The sequence below is a fragment of the Vulpes vulpes genome, chromosome 4 (assembly GCF_048418805.1).
Source record: "Vulpes vulpes isolate BD-2025 chromosome 4, VulVul3, whole genome shotgun sequence".
Lineage (NCBI taxonomy): Eukaryota > Metazoa > Chordata > Mammalia > Carnivora > Canidae > Vulpes > Vulpes vulpes.
In genome coordinates this window covers 17160214-17182854 of record NC_132783.1, presented here as the reverse complement: position 1 = coordinate 17182854, position 22641 = coordinate 17160214, and the positions used below count along the sequence as shown (strand labels likewise).

The 22641-nt window shown below is 36.1% G+C and overlaps 1 protein-coding gene across 1 annotated transcript in view; it reads left to right on the top strand.

The window, feature by feature from the left end:
- AFG2A (AFG2 AAA ATPase homolog A) overlaps positions 1 to 22641 on the top strand; it is a 530081-nt gene that overhangs the window by 426524 nt on the left and 80916 nt on the right. The window contains exons 18-20 of the transcript XR_012000935.1: positions 11253 to 11436; positions 15751 to 15876; positions 20172 to 20226. The gene's annotated coding sequence lies outside the window, so the exon portion shown is untranslated. The remainder of the gene's footprint in view (positions 1 to 11252; positions 11437 to 15750; positions 15877 to 20171; positions 20227 to 22641) is intronic.

The following is a 22641-nucleotide window of genomic DNA, read 5'->3' as shown; positions in this document are numbered from 1 at the left end:
TTTTCCTTAAGTGCTCTAAATGACTGCTCAGTGGCCTACAGTTGTGATTAGCTATGTGTACATCCACAGAGTTATCAGTATTAAAATAGTACCATTATAAGGATACTATTAGAATGTTCAAGTTCTATTCTCTTATTCCACGAATGAAAGGAACTTTTTGAGTTGTGAGCAAAGTAACTTCTTAAGTGTACATCATTCTTACAGGAGAATGCTGACATCTTTCATCTTTTCCCTTGAAGGAACTCATTTGCCAAGACAACTTAGGATGCACTTAGGAAGAAGTGACGATCCCATTTTTATTTTATTTAATTAACCTTTTACAATGACTCCTAGATAGGTAAGTGTTCTACCAAAAATTAAGGTATTTGAAAGCAGCAGTGAGCTCACTTAATTTCTCTATTTTAAACAGAGTGCTTTTGATGGTTTACTAGACACGACATCACAGTTTCCTGTTTCATATTTGAGTTAAGCAGGATTGGAGAAAACCATTTGCCCTAGGTTTTGAAACATTAGGGACAAAAAGCCCCTGACCAGAAGTTTCAGAAGCACAGTAGCTTTTTTAAATTGTAAAAGAGAATGAAAACCACAATCCTGATAAACCAAACAAATATACACCCTCCCTCCCACTGTCCCCCGCAAGAAGGGTAAAAGCTAAAATAGAAGATTGGATGATGGAAATGATTATTTAAGCCTTTCACTTTTAAGGGCTCACAGGTTTTTATTATTTTCCTTCTTCCTAATAACAACTAGCCTAGCACTCTGTATGTTGGCAAAATTGTTTTGTGTTCTCAATTGAGAAAGGGAAATTGAAGGTAGAGTTAAGCTTTTAGGCTCAATAAATCACTTGCAGTTAGAATTTAGTGTTGATGGCGGTTTTAGAACTGAGGTGTTTAATAGTGTGGTAAATAAAGAGAAAATATTGAATCTTTTCTGCAATTTGTAGGGAATAAAAAACATATTTGGCATCATGTATTATATACTCTTGTGTGTGCTCACTTATTTTATTACTTTTTGAAAAGGCAGGAAACCAAATTGCACTACAGAAAACAAGACACTTCGAAAACCTGCATAAACTATTGGTTTCTTAAGATTCCTAGAGAAGAAGTTCGAATATGTGACAAATTAAAGTTATAAATATGATCATTTTTAGAGGTGGAATGTAATAATTTTAAGTAATTGAGGAATTTAGCAAAATTGTTTTTTCTAAGCTTTTATTTAAATTCCAGTTAGTTAACATACACTGTAGTACTGGTTTCATGTATAGAATATTGTGGTTCAGTACTTTCGTACAAAGTCCAAACCCTACACGCCCATAGTGAGGAATTGGAGTGCACTAAATTTTCTTAGAGAAGAAAACTGAAATACTGAGACTTTGGAGAAATAAGTAATTATTTCCTGAGATAGGGCTGAGGGAGCAGGCCTTGGCTAGGGAGACAGTAAGTCAGATGCTCAAGTGGTGGTAGCAAAAAAAGACAGACATATTGCTTCCAGTTTGATTTCTTCTCCTCTTAATTACAGAAGCAGAAATATTTATTGGGAAACCTTCATAAATTCGGTACTAGTACCCAACTAGCTCTCTATTCCAGATACCACTACCCTTAAGAGATGGAAGTTCTCTTTTTCTTTGAGTTCTGGTCTTTCTTTGGAACTCAAAAAGGCTAGCCATTTTCCATTTCCCATACAGGGATCCAGGTCACAGAGTAGTGGAGCCATTGGCTGGGGTTCCCATCATTTCAGTTCTTATTACCAAATAGGACTTTTGAACTCTTTGCTTACATTGTGATTGCCTCCTCTGGAACAAAAGGCTACTAGCATTGCTCCTATAATGTCCATTTCCTGAAGTTTCAGTTTGTAAGGTATACATTTATTCTTACGCATGTTAATGTTGACTCCCATATAATTTATTTCATTTATGATTTGCTTTCCTCACTGTATTATACGTTCCTCCAAAGGATAGATCTCTCTTTTAATATCCTTTCATTATTTTCATAGCTCAAATTTACTGACTGCTTACTATATGCTGGGGTAAGCTGGCTACTGTTCTTTCATTAATTATTTATTTGATCTTCTCAACAATTGTATGAAGTAGGTACCATTATTATCCTTTTTTTATAGATGAGGAGACCCAGGTGCAGGGGGGTGGAGTAACTAGCCCAGTTTCCCCAGAGCTAAAACTGAGGGAATTAGGATTTGAACTCCAGTTATCTGACTCCAAAGACTGTGCATAATGTGTGACTTTAAGATCTGTCTTCGATTGTTTTAGCCATAGATTTCTAGGAGTGACCATTGCTACTTTTTCTTAGGAATAGAAACTGAGTGCTATTGACTGAATGTTTGTGTAGCCCCCAAATTCATATGTTTAAATCCTAAGGCCCATTGTGATGGTATCTAGGGGTAGGGCTTTTGGGTGACAATTAGGTCATGAACATGAAGCCCAAAGAGTGGATTAATGCTTATGTAAAAGAGATCCCAGAGAGCTCCTTTGCCCCTTCCATCAGGTGAAGATAGAGCAAGAAGAAGGCCATTTATGAACTAGTGAGCAGGGTATCACCAGACACTGAAATATACTGGTGCCTTGATTTTGGACTTTCCAGCCTCCAGAACTATAAGAAATAAATTTCTGTTGCTTATAAGCCACCTCATCTATGGCATTTTGTTATACCAGTACAGACTAAGTACCTAAAGAAACTAGGATCATTGCTTAAGGCAAAAGAGAATAATTATCTCTCTCTCTCTCTCTCTCTCTCTCTCAGTAAAAAAATCTTGGGAAAAAAAAAAAAGAATAGATTGGCTTTTTTTCAACCTTAAAACAACGTAGATATGTACTTTGACCTGTACTTCCTTGGTTTGTAGATTGAAACGCGTGGGTGTGTGGGAAGGTATAAGTTTTAAAGTTTCTTTCTTTAGTTCAAGTGAATAATAAACTAACTTTATTGGCACAAAAACCATACTATATTTAATAAGACTGTAAAATTAAGTTGAGAGTTAGATCCATCCCTGATGAGATGTGGGGATTAGGAAGGTCAGTGCCTGACCTTTCTAGCCTAGCAACAACCGTGAAAGAGCTTGTCCTGATTCATGACTTAAACATGTACTGTACTATATTGTTTGGTCCTTATATTGGTCACTTGACTTTGCTTTATTCATTGCTAACCTCAACCCTAGGCAGGTCTATAAGATCATGCTAATAATGATTGGCCAGTCAGTAAATAACAAGACTGAATTTTGTTTGTATATTAGATACTACACAGCAGCCATGGAGAATTAACAATTAGATAGTAAGCTGGACAAGAGTAGGGTTCTTCCTCATTCACTTCTGAATCTCCAACACCTAGAATAGTTCTCAGCTTTTAGCATTGTGGGCCCTCCAGAGTAATTTTAACCGAAGAGATACTTCACTAAAGAAGTCTTCAATCTTATAGAATGAGATAAGACTAATATCCAGAAAACAACCAATAAATGCTATGGTATGACATCTAATGCAATATTATTTTAAAACAAATGCTCCCAGATAAATCTTGTGATAAGCCTGGTTTAGATCCCCTGGTCCAATTCAGAATGTTGTTTTGACCAAATAATGTTGCCTGAAAGTCAATACATAAGAGATTAATATGTAGGCATTCCACTTGAGAGAGGGGTTGTAGGGAGCTCTTCTTCCTCTCTTACCTCCTCAGCTTTTCGCTTCCTCCTCTCCCAAAGCCCACTTAGAATGATTTAAAAACCATGAATTTAATGACCAGTTGAACAATTATCCTTAGAGAACCTTCAGGAACCTATAAACTTTGAAATGATATACAAAACTCTGTGTGTGTGTGTGTGTGTGTGTGTGTGTGTGTGTGTGTGACAGAAAGAGAGAGAGTCTTTCTTGGAGAAGAGTTCAGGGTTTTTTTCAGATTATCCGATAATTTCTGTCCCCAAAAAAGGATAAGAGCAACTGTCTCACCCATAGGGAAGATACTTTATTTTCTATGTATAACCTCTTTTTTGAGGCAGTTAGTGAAGATTGCATAATTTATAACAGATATCATATAAGGTTTTAAAATGCTGTCCCTTATCTGTTGGAAGCTGGAGGGGGACCATTAAGTGATTTCACCTGGATTATCATTACATAGCAGTCAAATGGTAATTACCATCTTTTCTGTGACTGAATTTGGTCCAGATTTTTTAATTGAAATATAATTAACATATAGCATCCTGTTAGGTATATGTCATAGTGATTTGATATTTTTATACATTATAAAATGATCCCATGATAAATCTAATTACCGTTTGTCTCCATACAGAGTTATTACAGTATTATGGACTATATGCCCAGTCTGTATATTTGCATCCTTATGACTTATTTATTTTATAACTGGAAGTATGTACCTGTTACTTCCCTTCACCCCTTTTGTACCACCCCCAACTCCTTTGGTAACCAACCATTTGTTCTCTGTATCTATGAGACTATTTCTGTTTTGTTTGGTTTTGTTTGTTTGGTTTTTTAGATTCCATATATAAGTGAAATCATATGGTTTTTTTCTGCCTAACTTATGTCACTTAGGGCCAACCATTTTGTTGCAAATGGTAGGATTTCATTTCTTTCTTATGGCTGAGTGATATTGTGTTGTATATATGCACCACATCTTTATTCATCTATAGATGGACACTTAGGTTGCTTCCATCTCTCAGCTATTGTAAGTAATGATGCAGTGAATATAGGGCTGCATATATCTCTTAGAATTGATGTTTTCATTTTCTGTGGGTAAATACCCAGAAGTGGAACTGCTGGATTGTATGGTCTTATTTTTAATTTTTGGAGGAACCTCCATAATGTTTTCTATAGTGGTTACTACCAATTTACATTCCCACCGACAACACACAACAGTTCTTTCCTCCACATTTTTGCCAACACTTGTTATTTTTTGTCTTTTTGGTAATAGCAATCTGACAGTGTGAGGTGATACCTCCGTGTAGTTTTGATTTGCATCTCCCTCATGATTAGTGATGTTGCACATCTTTTCTTGTGCCTGGTGGTTATCTGTATGCCTTTGGAAAAAGAAGTGTATTTAAGTCCTCTGCTCAGTTTTTAATTGGCTTTTTAAAAATATTAAGTTGTCTAAGTTCTTGCATGATTTGAAAATATCCTCTTCCATTAGGTAACTTATTTTTTCATTTTGTTAATAAAAATGAAAAGCTTTTTAGTTTGATATAGTACTATTTGTTTATTTGAACTTTGCCTTTTTATGGGGAGACTGGTCCAAAAATATATTACTAAGACTGAAGTCAAAGAACTTACTGCCTGTTTTCCGCTAAGAGATTTTCTGATTTCAGATTTTACATTCAAGTCTTTAACCCATTTTGAATTTATTTTTGTGTATAGTGTAAGAAAGTGGTCCAGTTTCATTATTTTGCATGTTTGCTATCCAGTTTTCCTAACACCATTTATTGAAGAGACTGTCTTTTCCCAATTGTATTTATTGCCTTATTTGTCATATATTAATTGACCTATTTGCATGGGTCTATGTCTGGGCTCTCTATTCTATTCCATTGATCTATGTATTGGTTTTCCTGCCACTACCATGCTGTTTTGATTACTATAGGTTTGTAGTGTAGTTTGAAATCAGGGAGTGTAATATCTCTAGCTTTGTTCTTTCTCAAGACTGCTTTGGCTATTTGGGGTCTTCTGTGGTTCCATATAAATCTTAAGATTCTTTATTTTAGTTTGTGAAAAATGCCATTGGTATTTTGGTGGGGATTGCATTGAATCTATAGATTGCTTTGAATAGAATGGATATTTTTATGATATTAATTCTTCCAATTCATAAGCATCATATATATTTCCATTTATTTGTGTCATTTTCACACTCTTTCATCAGTGTCTTAGAGTTTTCACCTCCTTGGTTAAATTTATTCCTAGGTATTTTATTCTTTTTGATGCAATTATAAGTGAGATTGTTTTCTTAATTTCTCCTTCTGATAGCTTGTTATTAGTATAGAAAGAAACACAACTGATTTCTGTATGTTAATTTTGTATCCTATAACTTTACTGAATTCATTTATTACTTCTTCTAATAGTTTTCTGGTGGAATCTTTAGGGTTTTTTTTTTTTTATATATAGCAGCATGTCATCTGCAAATAGTGACAGTTTTATTTCTAACTTTCTAACTTTATTGCCTAATTGCTGTGACTAGTCTTCAATACTGTACTGAATAAGAGTGGAGGGAGTAGATATCTTTTTCTTTATATTAGAGGGAAAGCTTTCAGCTTTTGATTGTTCAGTATGATGTTACTGTGGGTTTGTCGTATATGACCTTTATTATGTTGAGGTACATTCCTTCTATACTCATTTTGTTGAGAGTTCCTATCATAAATGGAAGTTGAATTTTGTCAAATGCTTCTTCTACATCTATTGAGATGATGATAAGATTTTTATTCCTTTCTTTGTTAGTGTGATGTATCACATTGATTGATCTGTGGTTGAACATTCTTGCATCCCTGGAATAAATCCTATTTGATCATGGTATATGATCCTTTTAATGTATTGTTGGATTTTGTTTCTTAACATTTTGCTGGGATTTCTGCATCTATGTTTATCAGAGATATTGGCCTGTGATTTTCTTTTTTGAGGTGTCTTTAGTTTTGGTCTCAGGGTAATAATATTAGCCTCATAAAATGAGTTTGGAAGCATTATTTTCTATTCATTTTTTTGGAATAATTTGAAGATAGGTACTAATTACTACTACTTTTTCTTCTTCCCTCACCCTCCCCTACCCTTCCCTTTCCCCTCCCCCTCTCTTCTTGCTCTTCCTCCTGGTCCTTCTTCAATTAACACATACTTTATTTACTCGATTGAAATCCTTATGGTACATATGAGGTTTAATAGAATTGACCTCAGTTTTGTTTACAGAGACTCCAATGAATTGTATTTTGGTTTTCTATGCTTGAGACTGCTCAACTGCTGGAGTTGCCATTGGTTTGTTTTCTGTCAGGATCAAGGTGGGTACTTTCATATAAAATCTTATTTTTAATTCCTTCTCTGGAAGTTCTTTCCTGGATTCTTGCTTTGCCATAATTATATCCACAATGGAACCAACATCCTAAAGTCACCAAGATAAATCCTTGTACTCCAACATCATAACAAAAAAATGTTCAAGGTCAGGCACAGCAAATCCTAATGAACCATACAATATCAAATCCCATGCACAGGGAATATTTTTGTCATATAAAATTCCTAGAAGCTTAAAGCACTTCCCCTTGGTGGGCTTGCCAGGCTCCCACATGGGGGCTGTGGGCTCCAGTGGGTCCCTGTACTAATTCCTTTAAATGAATGCTTCATAGAATTTACCTGTGAAGCTGTCAGGTCTTGGACTTCTCTTTTTTGGGAAGCTTTTAAATTACTGATTCAATCTCATTATTTGTAATCAGTTTCTTCAGATTTTCTTTTCTTTATGATCAGGCCCAGAAGATTGTGTTTCTAGGAATTTATCCATTTTTTCTAGGCTTTCCTAGAAAAAGGAAACATGTTGATGTATACATGTTCATAGTAATCTCTTATGATCCTTTGTACTTTTGTAGTAATGGTTATAACTTCTCTTTTATTTCTGAATTTATTTGGGCCTGCTTTCTTTTTTTCCTTAATGAATCTTGCTGGAATTTTATCAATTTTATTTATCTTTGCAAAGAACCAGCTTTTAGTCTCATTGATCTTTTCTATTTTTGAAGATTCTAATTTATTTCTGTCCTGATCTTTATTATTTCCTTCCTTCTACTAACTTTTGGCTTGGCTTGTTCCTTTTTTTTTTTTTTTTTTTCTTGTTCCTTTAAATGTAAAGTTAGATCGTTTACTTGGGATTTTTCTTGTTTCTTGAGGTAGGCCTGTATCACTATGAATTTTCCTCATACAACTGCTTTTGCTGTATCCTATGGATTTTGGGAAGTTGTGTTTCCATTTTCATTTGTTTTGTGTATTTTTAAAATTTCATCTATAACTGTGCCTTTTTCAAAAGTTGGCTTTACCTATAGTTTTTTTTTAATGTACCAATCAAAATAGATATATTTTTAAGAGCTTCATATAGTATGATGCTCAGAAATTGCTTAACTGAGTCCTAGGTTTGCCATCTTACCAGATAAAGGAATACTGGGAAAATGGTAGATTGAATTTGATTTTCTTTCTAAGTTCCATTTCTTCTTTGGAAGCTATTCCAAAATTAATTTAAATATGCAGATTAATTTAGCATATTTCTATTATTCCTTGTATTGAATCACTATATTAAATAGGGATCACTAACTTTCTGAAAAATGTAAAGTTAGGTGCTGTACTTATTTATAAAATGTTCACTTAGGTTACTGCAGTGAGGCAAGATAAATATGGGATGTACTGATGATGCAGCCATTCTTTGTATATATGGCACTTCTCCCATCTAAGTTGGAATCGAGTCATTCAGTTCAACAAATTTATAAAATTTTTGCTAGAGTTCTAGTGATACATCATTAAATAGGATAGCTACAATATTTTCCCTGACAGAGCTGATGCACTAATAAGAGACATGTACAAATATAAACAGGCAATGCTATATGTTATAATTGCCATTGTGCAGTGGAAATAGAGTGTGGGGTATGAGCATGGTAAATAGATGAACAGCAATCTTTTTTTTTTAAATTTTTTTATTTATTTATGATAGCCAGAGAGAGAGAGGCAGAGACACAGGCAGAGGGAGAAGCAGGCTCCATGCACTGGGAGCCCGATGTGGGATTCGATCCCGGGTCTCCAGGATCACGCCCTGGGCCAAAGGCAGGCGCCAAACCGCTGTGCCACTCAGGGATCCCGATGAACAGCAATCTTTTTCTGGGATTCTTGGCTTTCTTGTCATGACATATGGAGAAATAAATGTATATATTTTATATATTTCTTTAGTCCATTTGGACTGGTATAACAAAATACCATAGACTGGGTGGCTCATACACAATAGAAATTGATTTCTTACAATTAGAGAGGTTGTGAAGTCCAAGATCAAGGTGCTAACATATTCAGTGTCTGATTGAGCATCTTCCTGTTCATAGAAGGTCATCTTCTTGCTGTGTCCTCATGGTGGGAGAGGTGAGGGATCTCTCTGAAGTCTCTTTTATAAGGGAACTAATCCCATTCAGGAGGGCTACACCCTCATGACCTAAATACTTTCCAAAGGCTTTACCTCCAATTATCATCATGCTGGAGATTCAGCTCCAACATAGGAATTTGAGGGCACACAAACAGTCCGTAGCAGTAAATGTATATTTAACTTTGTAAGGAACTGCCAAACTTCTCCAAAGTGCTACATCTTTTTTTGCATTCCCATCAGCAATAAGTGAGAATTCCTATTGTTTCATATCCTTGACAGCATTTTGTAGTCTTCTAATGCACCTTTTCTTGTTTTCCAATATGCTTCAGGAGTTATTCTCTCCCATGTTATTTTTCCTATTTGTTTCAGAAGGTTTTAGATAGGGAAGATAGTTGCTTATGTTTAGTCTCCATCTCGATCTAATTTTCCATAAAGGGTTTAGCCTAGTCCTTCTCACCTACTTTGTGAAAATTTATTTGTCCAGAGACTTCCTATCAGTCTCCTATCAGAATATAAATTCCTTTGCTTAAATTTTTTTTCAATTTAGTTGGGACCACAATACAAGGCAGTGTTTTTATGGAGGTCTGTCACATTTGTGAAGAATTTCAGGAAGACTTTGCCCAGTTTTTTGTGTTAGTTTTTCTTTGTTCAGTGATCCAACAACATACTGTTTCCTGGCATCCATACATGATTGATAGATTTTAAATATCATCAACACATGTTGCTGATATTTTGTAAATGCATCTCCTGGACTTTTACACAACATGTGTAAAACATTTGCACAACATAGTGCAACATGTTATTCCAATGCACTTATTTTGTGCCATGATGAAAGGGCTAAATATTTTAGTTTCTGATTTCTTTGACCTTTTGTTTCATAAACTCCCTTTCCAGAAACTATGGTTTCTAAGGCTTAAAAAAAACTCCACTTTTCCTTAGGCATTATTCTTATCAGTAAGAGAGGCCTTGAAGTCACATCCTAGCACATGCAGAGACTCAGAAAGGGCATCTGTCCTTTTCCTCCTGGATGTCCTGCTGTTGCTGCTGCTTTTGTTTACTCTTTAAACTGTGCTGTCTGGTGACACACTACCTGGTATAGAGGTCCAATGCAGAAAACAGTAGGCTCATATCAACAACAGGGTAGAGCTTATTGCCTAGTGACTATTGCTAGCTAAGATGATATACTACCAATCAGTATGAAAGTTAATTTGTATATAACGGCTTAAAATTATCAATTTATTCTGTTGAAAGCTTTGTTTCCACTTTTAAATGGGTTTTGCTGCTTATGAAACTTTATTTTCATCATCATTGCTAGGTATTCATTTTCCTGAGTATAGTGAATGAAAACTTAAGGATAAATCAGCATTCTTTTCTTTGGTAGCTTCTCTATTTTTTTTTTTTTTTTTGTAGGTATTTTTTTCACAGAAACTGGTATCTGCCATCTGATTTTTAAAAATCTGCTTCAATTTTCACTTGTAGTGCCAGGGATATCTTTAAACACTATCCTTTTCATGAAAATATGAAAAATGAACCTGCTAAAAAAAGCATATTAAGAGAATTTTTACTAAAAAAAGTAATAAGAGAATCAGGATGAAAAGCAAAACATGTAAGAGGATGGTTGCAAATATAAGTAAATAAGTTTTCTATGTTTGAGCTTCCAATATGATCCGAAATTTCCTGCCAGACTAGAAGAAAAAGTGAAAATATTATAGTATGAGGTTCTTGGCATTTTAAGGAATTATAGGAAGTTCTCATGGAAGACAAATTTTTGCCCCCTGGCACTACATCCTAAAAGGCAAATCTTATACAGAGCCCATGTAGAAGGAACTAAATATTCAGAATAGACAGTATTCTCAAAAACTGGAAAATAGTTCATGTGACAAACTTCAGTAAAATCTACAAATATAAAACTAAAGCATATTTCACTGGAGATGGAATTTTTTCCCCCCAAGGAGACTTACAAGGGCCTAAATTGTGTGGCCTAAGTATCAATCTTCTGATAGTCTTACATAACTCTCTTAACTTAAGGTATGTATAAGGACTGAATTGTATTCTCCCCAAATTCCTATGTTGAGGCCTAACTCACAGTATGACTATATTTGGGAGGTAGGGGAATAAGGAGGCAATAAAAGTTAAATGAAGTCATAAGGATGGAGCCTTATAATCCAATAGGACTGGTGTGAAATTCTGATGTGAAGAGGAAGAGACAAGAGAAAGTCTATCTCTCTCATCCAACACAGAGGAAAGGCCATGTGAGGATACAGTGAGAAGGTGGCCATTTACCAAACAGGAAGAGAGGCCTCACCAGACACCAATGTTGCCAGCACTTGATCTTGGACTTCAAGCCTCTAAAATGGTGAGAACATAAATTTATGTTGTTCAAGCCCCCCCCCCCCCCCCAGTCTGTGGTATTTTGCTATGACAGCACTAGTTGATTAATGCAGCATGGCTTCTAGATAGAAGGTAATCTTTCAAACATTATGATAAGGATTCCTTGGTCTGCAGGCATTAAAGTGACTTACTTGCATGTAGAGGTAGGCAACGTCTTTATATTAAACCTCTGTTGGGCAGCTCCTCAACTTTCATGAGAGGTTGTCAGCCCTACCAACTCTTTTGACTTCCAAAGCAGATGGATTGCCTTCAGTTGGCAATGTAATGTTTACTATAGGTTAGTTTCAACTCTTCAGCTAGTGAATAAGCTCCTCAGGAGTGGCTCTGGGCCATATATAACTAATCTTTGCCATGCTAAACACTCTTCTTCACTATTCAACAGGAGAAGGATTGTTGAGCTGCATGTTTTTTGTTTTGCCAATGTACTAAGACAGTGAATAATGTATTTTTCCTCCCATACTTTCATCAGTGTAAGTAGCTAGAGAGACCAAAGAGATGAAGGCAGGAGAAAGAAGCCGTGGGCAGGAAGTTGTGACTTCAGTCTCCTTCTCCTTCTCCTTCTCCTTCTCCTTCTCCTTTTCCTTCTCCTTCTCCTTCTCCTTCTTCTTCTTCTTCTTAAGATTTATTTATTTAGGAGAGAGAGAGAGAGAGAGAAATGCATGGTAGGGAGGGACTGAGGAAGAGGATCTTCAGCAGACTCCGCTGCTGAGTGTGGAGCCTGATGTGGGGCTTGATCTCACAACCCTGAGATCATGACTTAACCCAAAACTGAGAGTCATGTGCTAAACTGACTGAGCCACCCAAGCACCATGATTTTAGTCTTCTTAATTCTCTTCTAATCATTTGAATAGCAGATTTAAGGCAATAAGAGTACATCATGTACTATAAAACTCATACTGAGTTTTAAAACATATACATTGCTATGGCCTTTACTATTTCACGTTATAAATATTGGCAGTAAGTTTTCCCAAGTTTACAGAAAATAGAAGAATTTGAGTCCAAATTTACCCAAAACTGAAACTAAAATTATGTTAAATCTGGCAAAATTTTGAGAAACTCAAAAAGGCTAGGAGAAAAGAATTCATGAAATGGACATGTTTTGACACTTTATTTTTAATTTTTTTAAAGATTGTATTTATTTATTCATGAGAGACAGAGAGGCACAGACACAGGCAGAGGGAGAAGCAGGCCCCATGCAGGGAGCCTGACGTGGGACTTGATCCCGGGACTCTAGGATCCTGCCCTGGGCTGAAGGCAGCGCTAAACAGCTGAGCCACCCGGGCTGCCCCTGTTTTGACACTTTAGATAATACTTTATTAACTTAGTGAATGTCAGGTATGGCCATTTCCAAATAGTAGCTATTTTAAATGTACAGTTTTATTTATTTATTTTTTAAAGGTTTTATTTATTTATTCACGAGAAACACAGAAAGAGGCAGAGACATAAGCAGAGGGAGAAACAGGCTTCCCACAGGGAGCCTGATGTGGGACTCCACCCCAGGACCCCAAGATCACAACCTAAGCCAAAGACAGGCACTCAACCACTGTGCCACCTAGGCTCCTTCCTCAATGTAAAAGTTTAAATATTTGATCTGTTAGGTAAAGATGGAAGATTTAGGAGTAGATAATACCCTAAATCTCATGGTGACAAAAGGCACATTGATCAGTTTCCGGTCTGTTTGTGTATCTATCTTTCCATCTATCCCTATCTGAGTTTTTATCTGCAAAGTTCTTCTTCCTCACTGTGTGATGTTTGAGTGTAAGTACTTGTGCAGTAGTATAGTTTACAACTTAAACATCTAGCATAGTGTGAACTCTATAAAGAAAACATACCAAAAAACCCATATACTCAGAAAACATAAAATTCCCCCAAACTCTATATATTAGAAGCCAATTATCAGTGAGATAGGATGAGGGAAAGGAAAAGTTGCTTAGATAAACCCATAAGATAAATATATCAGGCCTTGATTGATTGCTGATAAGTTTTACAATTTATAGCAAAACAAAACAAAAACCCACATTGATTTGGCTTAGTTTGATTTAACAGTTTGTCAATGTCTCACTGGATGGATTCAAGCAGATAAAATGTAGACTAGAAAATGATGATGTGCTTGCTTTGTCTTAAGGAATGAGAACTACAGGACTGGCCATGCCAAAACCATGCCTCTTTTTCTAGACTCATTATAAGTTGTGAAGTGGCGTGATGCAATGTGAATGTCTGGACAAGTATCCCTTTTGTTGTTTTCAAGGGGGTTATGTCCTGGATTTGTTCCTTTGCAAACTCTCCACAGTTTACATAGCTGGAGAGACTTAACGCCTTGGCAGACCTTGGCAGGGGCACAGGTTTTATCTGTGGGTTTGCCCTCCTAGAATGGGAGGCAGTTAGTGTATGTAGGAACTGCATTCTTTTTGCTTATGGTTACTCTTTATGTTTTATCACTATTTCTTCTAATCACATGAGAAAAATAATATTTTCTATGCATACTAGACTTTCTGAAAGAGAAAAACAGGGAAGAGAGCTCTTGGATTTCTCCTGCCCTCTGTAATCTTCAACGCTCACTTCCTCTTAAGAATATGTAATCACAAATTTGATTAAATTCTTCAAGAATTGGAGCATTTGCTACTGAAAATACTAGGCCATGGACTTTATGTTTTTGGGTGAGAGATGGTAATATCACAAGTCTTTCTGAAGACTGTGAAATAAGTAAAGAGAGTATACATGTTCCCCATGCTCCTTCTGGGTCGTTTTCCCCTTAAACATGTCATTGCCAGGACCATCAATACGTTGGTCAAGAGCAAAGTCAAAGTAATCTTGAAGAGAAATTGTGGAAATCACGAAGTATCAATAAGAATTACTGTACTGACTGTGAGAATTCTCTGTGTCAGTGGCTACTTTGTCAGTCACTTTATTTTTTTTTTAAGATTTATTTATTTATTTATGAGAGAGAGAGAGAGAGAGAGAGAATGAGAGAGAGAGAGGCAAAGACACAGGAGGAGGGAGAAGCAGGCTCCATGCCGGGAGCCCGACATGAGACTCATGAGACTGGATACCGGGGCTCCAGGATTGAGCCCTTGGCCAAAGGCAGGAGCTAAACTGCTCAGCCACCCAGGGATCCCCCTGTCAGTCACTTTAATGATATACCTTAGAGGCGAGATTGTCTTAGTCTAGTTAATACTTCTTCAGAAAATCTAGCTGAGCAATTCAATAACCAATATATGGGTTGGGTCAAATAAATTTGCCTTGCAAATATTCTAACATATTTCCTCTGAATTTCTAGTATATATCCAAACCAAGAAGTTTAAACTTGATGGTATTCTCCTTATAGTTCATTTTTATAAGTGTTTTAATGACTAGGTTAGAAACTTTCAATGTCTCAGCCATCTTTGATTTCACCATAAGATTTAATACGTCTTGACTTAATATTGTGAAGTACCTGGATTTCAGGCAAAGCTTAGCTTCCAATTTTCCAAAAACACTTTTTTGAACACGAAGAACAAATCCTTGAACCCCTATAATACTTCTTTGGATCAAAGCCAATCTACTTTTTTGCCTATAAAATATATCCTGAAATCTTATTTTACTTACAGTCATTAATTGTCTGGATAGTCAATACTCAGCAATTAAAAGCAGGATGAAAGATGAAAGGATGGTTTTTATTGTTGTTGTTGTTGTTGTTGTTCTTTCGGTTTTGCAGCAGAAATATGAGAAAAGTAACAAGAGAAGTAACGAATGTTGACCTAAAGATGCTCTCTGAGCCTTGGAGTGAAGGATTCAAGCAGTTCTGAGCACCAAAATTTTTCCTGAAAGTATTAGTATATTGCAACCCAGTATATTTTATTTTCATGATAAATGAACTTAATGAATAAGAAAATTGTCTTTATATTTTGGCACAAAAAATATATTTTAGATAAAGTTCAAAATAAAAATGTTAATATTTAGGAGACTAAATTTCGGTTATTCAGAAAATTATATGTATTAACTTAGTGTTAATGAGTGACTAATGAATATTAATGAGTGAGTTAATGAATTCAAAACAAAATGAAATGTATATTTCTTGAATTAAATGATAATTTCTCTGTTCGGATATCTAAGATGGTTCCAATTTATCCTGTATATAAAATCTAGATTATTATTTCCTAAATTGGCTGTAATAGTCACCCAGTGGGGGTTTTCTCACTTTCCTAGCCCAGCCACAGTGACTGGGCTAGGGCTTCAGCATGTGACCAAGTCCAATCAGAATCTTTCCCCAGGATTTTTCTTTTTTTTTTTTTTTCCCCAGGATTTTTCAAACAGCACCAAAGGAAGAGTTCTTCTTATCCAGTTGTGAAAGCATAGAAATGTCTGCCTGAAATCCCATGAGTCATATTCTCTAGCAGTCAGAGAAACTACTATGCAGAAATGACAGGTGAGATTAAAAGAACTTGATTTTAAATTGGATGGCGGCTTCGTTCCAGTTGTTCTTTGACCCTCTTGGAGTTTGCTTCAATAAGCCAATAAAGTCCCTAAGGCAGGTCATTTGTGGTTCCATTTCTTGCAACCAAGAATTCTAGTTAATTCATATTCTCTGTGGTATGGGTGCTTTACATTATTTCTTGTATTTATGAACTTATTTATCTCCATTCCATAGTTAAGGAATTCAGACCTCAATGAGCAAGTACCTTGCCCATGGTCACATGGCTGTTAAATGGCAGAGATGGTTGTTAAAGCTAGCCTCACTGACTTTGAAGTTCATCTTTTTTCTTTTTAAAATGTTATCTTACTGCATTATTTTTATTGTGATAAAATATACATAACATACAACTTACCATTTTAACCATTTTTTAACTGTACCATCCAGTGGCACTAAGTACATTTACCTTGTACAATCATCACTGCTATCCATTTCCAGAAATTTTTCATCATTTCAAACCAAAACCCTATACCCATGAAATCATAACTCCCCATTACTCTTACTCAGCCCCTAGCTGTTATTCTACTTTCTGTCTCTATGAATTTGTCTACTCTAGGTATCTCATATGGTGAGAATTATACATTATATGTCCTTTTTTGTCTGGCTTATTCATGTAGCATAATGTCTTCAAAGTCCATGGATATTGTACCATGTGTCAGAATTCCATTCCCTTTTAAGACTGAATAATATTCCACTGTATATACCACATTTTATTTATCCATTTTTCTGTTGATGGACATTTGGGTTGTTTTCTACCTTTTGGCTATTGTGAATAATGGTGCTTCGAACGTGGACATACAGTGTTCTGTTTTGTGTGCCCACTTTCAATTCCTTTGAGTGTATACCCAGAAGCTGGATCATGAGATCATTCTATGTTGAATTTTTTGAGGAACCACCATACTTTTTTCTTTAGTGGCTGTACCATTTTACATTCCCACCAACAGTGCATAAGAGTTCCAATTTCTCCACATCCTCACTAACACTTGCTATATTTAAAAAATAATATCCATCTTAAGCGTCTTGAGGTTTTGATTTACATTTGAAGCTCATGACTTTTAAACTATAATCTTTTCTGTACCCTCCTCTCCAGCAGGCCTTGCTCTCTAAACTGTCCTCATCTGTTGTATCCCTTCTGCTCAGAGCATCAAATCCAGTTGAGTAGACTCAGATTTTCTTGTCCCATCTTTAAACTTCCTTGGCTAGAAAGACCAATGTCCAAAGCACGTGTCTATGTTTCTTTAAAATTTTGTTTGAAATTCATCTTTTCCCAAAAGAACTCTACCTAATTCAGAGCACATTGTATTCCTGTATCCCTTAAGCATTAAGGAACAATTAGTATTGGCCTTATCTATATATTCTTTTGCATGTTTTCCAAGTGGGCTTATCCCACCACTTTGATATGATAAATTCCTTGAGGAAATGGATTTTGGGTACCTTTCAATGGCAATCCCATTATATCTATTACTCAGTGTATACTGAACATATAATAAAAGTTGACCACCAGGATGCCTGGGTGGCTCAGTGATTGGGTGTCTGCCTTTGGCTCAGGTTGTGATCCTGGGGTCCTGGGATTGAGTCCTGTATCAGACTCCCCTCAGGGAGTCCCCTTCTCCCCCTGCCTATGCGTCTGCTTCTCTCTATATGTCTCTCATGAATAAATAAATAAAATCTTTCAAAAAAAATTCACCACCACCACCACCATTATTATTATTACTTGTTTATGTACAATATGGCATTTAAATTCACCTATGGTATTATTCTTCATGAGAAGAAATCTTAATATATATTTATGTTATAATTTTTATCATATATCAATAGTTTCTCATGACTATGATAGATGTCAAAAAAGCAAGTTTCAATTTTATCTATGTTTCTGTTTCCTACTTACATGAAATTTCCTCTGTAGAACAGTTTCTCAGTGTGTTCCATTGGGACAAAGGTTTAGTTGTCCTAGGAGAAGACATTTAAAGTTCTATTTCCTTTCTAGCAGTACTGCTGGAGTGGTTGGCAGACATTTATTCCAAATCCCAATTCTTGGACACAGCCATTTTTAAAAGACGTTCATATTTAGAAACATGAATATCCTACCGTGGCCCATCCTGAACTGTCTCAGATCAGCTGGTCTGTTAGCCATGCTCTACTCCCTCAGAAGAAAAAAGGAAGAAGGAGAAGGAGAAGAAGGAGAAGAAGGAGAAGAAAGTCTAAAAATGATTTGGCTTCCTGTCCTGTGGATTTTGAATTACTGTAATTAGGATCTCATGTTTGCAGCCACAGTGGTCTCTCAGCCTGAGTACTTTCTATTTCAGTTGGTAATTACTCAGTGGTTTAAAAAAAAAATCACAGATGAGAAAATTGAGGACATAGTTAACTTGGTACTGACTTTTTGTTGGGGATGGGGGGTGGGAAAAATAGAGTACACTGCCTGTAATTCTATCTTTCCCCAGACCAAGGCATCTAGGCTGAATATAATAGGGCCCTTGACTTACCTTGTACCCATTCCAAGGTGCTTCAATAAGAACAAGAGAGAAAAGTACCAAAGGAAGAGGATTAGAGAGCATGGGGGAAGGGAGGGGTGAAGTAGGAGGACAGAGGAAGAAGTTAGCACCACTGTATCATTAAAAGGATTTTATATTCTTTTAAAAATTATGTGTGTCTGTGTGTGTATTTTACCTTAAGGTTAACTTTAAATAATGCTTAAATGCTATTTGCTGGGCCATCTACTTAGTATTTATCAAGAGAGTTTATTTACTGAAAAGCAATGCATCCTCCACTCAGCATTTGTGAAGGTATCTCCTGTCTGGGAAAAGATTTCTTCTCTCTGTCTCTCTGCCTCTCTGTCTCTCTCTCTCTGATTTTTTCTGTGCCTGGGAAAGCTGGTTTTATATTATTAAAAATTTGAATTGCACAGCCCAGAGTCACTGGCCCCTTTAAAGGGGGCTTTCTCTCTTGTCTTAAGAACAGACCTCTGACGGAGCCAGATGGTTCCCGTCTGCTGCCTTGAGTCAATGCACTTCCTCCCACAGACGAGAGCCCTTTTGCCCTCCTTCCTTCCCAGCTCCTCCCCACTTTCTACCCCCCACCTCTGGGCCTCTCTGTTTTGTCCCTAGAAATAATCTTTTATTGCCCAGTTGTTCGGAAGTGACCTTTTGCCCTTGATTAGATAGCACCAGGCTCTATCACCGGATTGCTTTTGAGCTGGCAGTTGCTTTTTTGTGTTGGCTGATCTGGTGTCAGGGAGAACAATGGAAGGCTTTGCAAAATTTTAGTATAGCTCAGGCCTTGGGTGGGGTAGGTGGGGGTGGGGAGATTGGGGGCTATATAAAGCAGCCCAGTTGGATCCTGGTTGCAAAAATATCTTTTTTTTTTCACAGACTTAGAAACAAATGGTGTATTTTAAAATTCATTTGTACATATTTTAACTCACTTCTGTTTAATAACCATGTATTTCAAAGGAATAGGAGATTGCTTCAGGATTTCAGTATATAGTTTTTAAGTATATTAATATACTATTAAGCTGACTTGAGTGTATAGTCTTACATTAAAATATTAATCAAATGGACTATTGAATTTCTCAGAGGGCAATTTTCCAGAAGGCCTAATTATTCTAAGTAACAAGTGTAATAAACCATATAATGGGGAATGTGCTCAATCACTAAAAGCTAATTCACTTTTTTTATTTTAAAAATTAGGAAAAAAAATTAGGAAAAATACCCATGACTTTACTTGCTTCCTGGATTAAGTGAAGGAATTTGTGATTTTTGTACTCTTCATAATAGTTCTCAAATCCTTTTGATTTCAAATTCCCAGGCATATCGGCTAGAACTATAGAATGGGTTCGTTTGAAATTTTTGTTTTGAAACTTTCAATTTCACTCTACCGGTGAATACTGTACTATACTGGTATAGAAAAATTTTGAGATTCTTTTTGAAGCTTATTAATACATTTATTAACTTCTAAAATTTTGAAGTTTCCTAGCCCTCAACATGAGGAGGAAAATGGCTTATTTTCCTCAACTCCCAGCTTCCAAACCATGCAACCCTAAATTTTTATTGTAGGCAATTCTTAATGCTAATGACCATACTGTTTCTTAACTCTTGGCCTACCAGTTGTGGTGGCTTAAAATGAATGTCACCCTTTTGCTTTATTTCAGGTGATCTTCTCCATTTCTTGTTTCAAAGATTTGTAGTGGTGGGCTATACCTGAGAAGTTATTGTGACTGTTTTCCATTGAGGGACTTTCTTTGCTCACAGGGTGGAAATATGTATGACAGCTTTCACCACAAAGGAAGTTAAGGATATAGAGTGAGTAAGTATTACCAGTTCCATTTTATAGACAAAGTAGCAGAAACCTTCATAGTCATGCAAATGTCTAGAAGGATCCAGACCAACCCCAAGGTTCCTAACTGTCTTGTTTCTATGCTGTAAGATTGATTGTCTTCATAAATATTGTGTGTAGGGAACGTCACAAAGAAAAATGATTTTTAGTTTTTGTTATTTGTACTTTCTTGGTTAAATATATTTCTCTCAAAAAATCAGCATGAAACATGGAAAATTTACCAATGCATAATCTTAGGGATATGGTACATATCTCTGTGTTTATATATACATATGTGTTTGTATATATGTTTCCATGTTTTTAAAAAAGCAATGGAGGGCAGCCCGGGTGGCTCAGTGGTTTAGCGCTGCCTTCAGCCCAGGGCGTGATCCTGGAGTCCCAGGATAGAGTCCCATATCCGGCTCCCTGCAGGGAGCCTGCTTCTCCTTCTACCTGTGTCTCTGCCTCTCTCTCTCTCTCTGTGTGTCTCTCATGAATAAATAAATAAAATCTTAAAAAAAAAAAAGAGCAATGGATATGGTTAGTCAATTTTATTAGCAGACAGGATAAACAGTTTGCCAGATAACTTGCCATTTGGTGGGTTTCCTGGTTGAGCCTAGGAAAGTGGGAAATGACCAAGGAAAGATGGATGTTTGAGGCATCACTGAGTGAAAGAAAACATACCATTCACATGTTTGTAGATCTCCTATGGTTTCAATAATCTGCCTATTAGCAGGGGGAATACCTCTGTATCTCCCTAGAGAGGTGATGGTAGATTTGAATGGTAGCATTTGAGTTTTTAAAAAGGATCAGAAAATAGTTTTGAGTTCTTCTACTTCTTCTACTCCCCCCCCCCCCCCCCCCCCACACACACACACAAAGAAGGGAATCCTCAGCTCTGATACTGTTCTCAGACTTGTTCAGGTTGCAACAGATGAACGGGAAAATATTGGAATGTTCCTTTAGGGCCTCTGGATAGGTAACAAGGGAAGTACTGTCTGTTTATCATTATGACTTACGGACAATAGCTGAGGGGATCATAGTAGTGCTTATTGCATTTTATTTTCTTTGAACTCCCTCTGTCTAAAATAAGGATACTTCTCTTATTTTATAGGGATATTGTGGAATAGTTTTTCTTTTTTTTTTTTTTTTAAGATTTTTATTTATTTATTCATGAGAGACACACAGGCAGAGGCAGAAACATAGGCAGAGGGAGAAGCAGGCTCCATGCAAGGAGCCCAATGTGGGACTTGATCCTGGGACTCCAGGATCACGCCCTGAGCTGAAAGCAGACCCTCAACCGCTGAGCCACCCAGGCGTCCCTCAACAAACATTTTTTATGTCAGTATTAATATATTAGTAATGCAATGTTATAAAAAGTTTATGTTAAAGCTGTGAACTATATTCTCTTGTTGCCATGCCCAGAAAGATAATTATCTGCATTCTTAACATATCAGTGTCTACTTTTGACTTTTATAGTTAATGCCATATAAATACAAAGATAAAATTATACTTTCAAAAAAAGTAATATACTAGCAAATTATTGATAAGGTTAACCTTATGAGATGCATAAAGGCTTGGTAATAAAGGCCACAGAACAAATTTGCTGATTATTATATTTGTACCATAGAAAGTCACTAATGTAAGCCAAAGTAGATTCTTCTGATTGGGAAGAAAATTATAATCCATTCCTAAAGATTGATTGAAAATAAAGGGTAAATTAAAAATAAAGTCATGGTAAAATATCATATAAAAACAGCTGCCTTCAGCCAATTAATTGGATATTATTTTTGTCATGAAATTAAAAAAACAGGGACACCTGGGTGGTTCAGTGGTTGGGTGTCTGCTTTTGGCTCAGGGCGTAATTCTGGGTCCAGGTTCGAGTCCCACATTGGGCTCTCTGTGGGGAGCCTGCTTCTCCTTCTGCCTGTGTCTCTGTCTCTCTCTCTCTGTGTCTCTCATGAATAAATAAATAAAATCTTGAAAAAAAAATTAAAAAACATTTACATTATAATTGTCAATTTCTTAATATTTAATTTTACAGATGCCACTCTACAATTTGAGTTTCACTGCCATCACTGACATGGTCTCCAGAGTTCTTGGAAATCCTTTAGTAGGTCCAATCCTAGATCTCTCTGTGATTACCTCTATCATCTCAGGATCTTTCCTCATCTCAATACTTTCAATCACCGATATAAAAGAATCAGTCATTTTATTAAATCAAGCTGGTCAGCAACTTAATTGGTTCATATTAGTGAGACTTTATTTTTGCCACCTATTATATTCCCTTGGTTTCTGAGTTATGGTTTAATAATAAATTAGGCATTTAAGATGTTGAATATATTTTGGTGGTACTCTAGATAGTTAGATTTACATAGTTACAGGAAGAATGGAGTTTTATTTTTG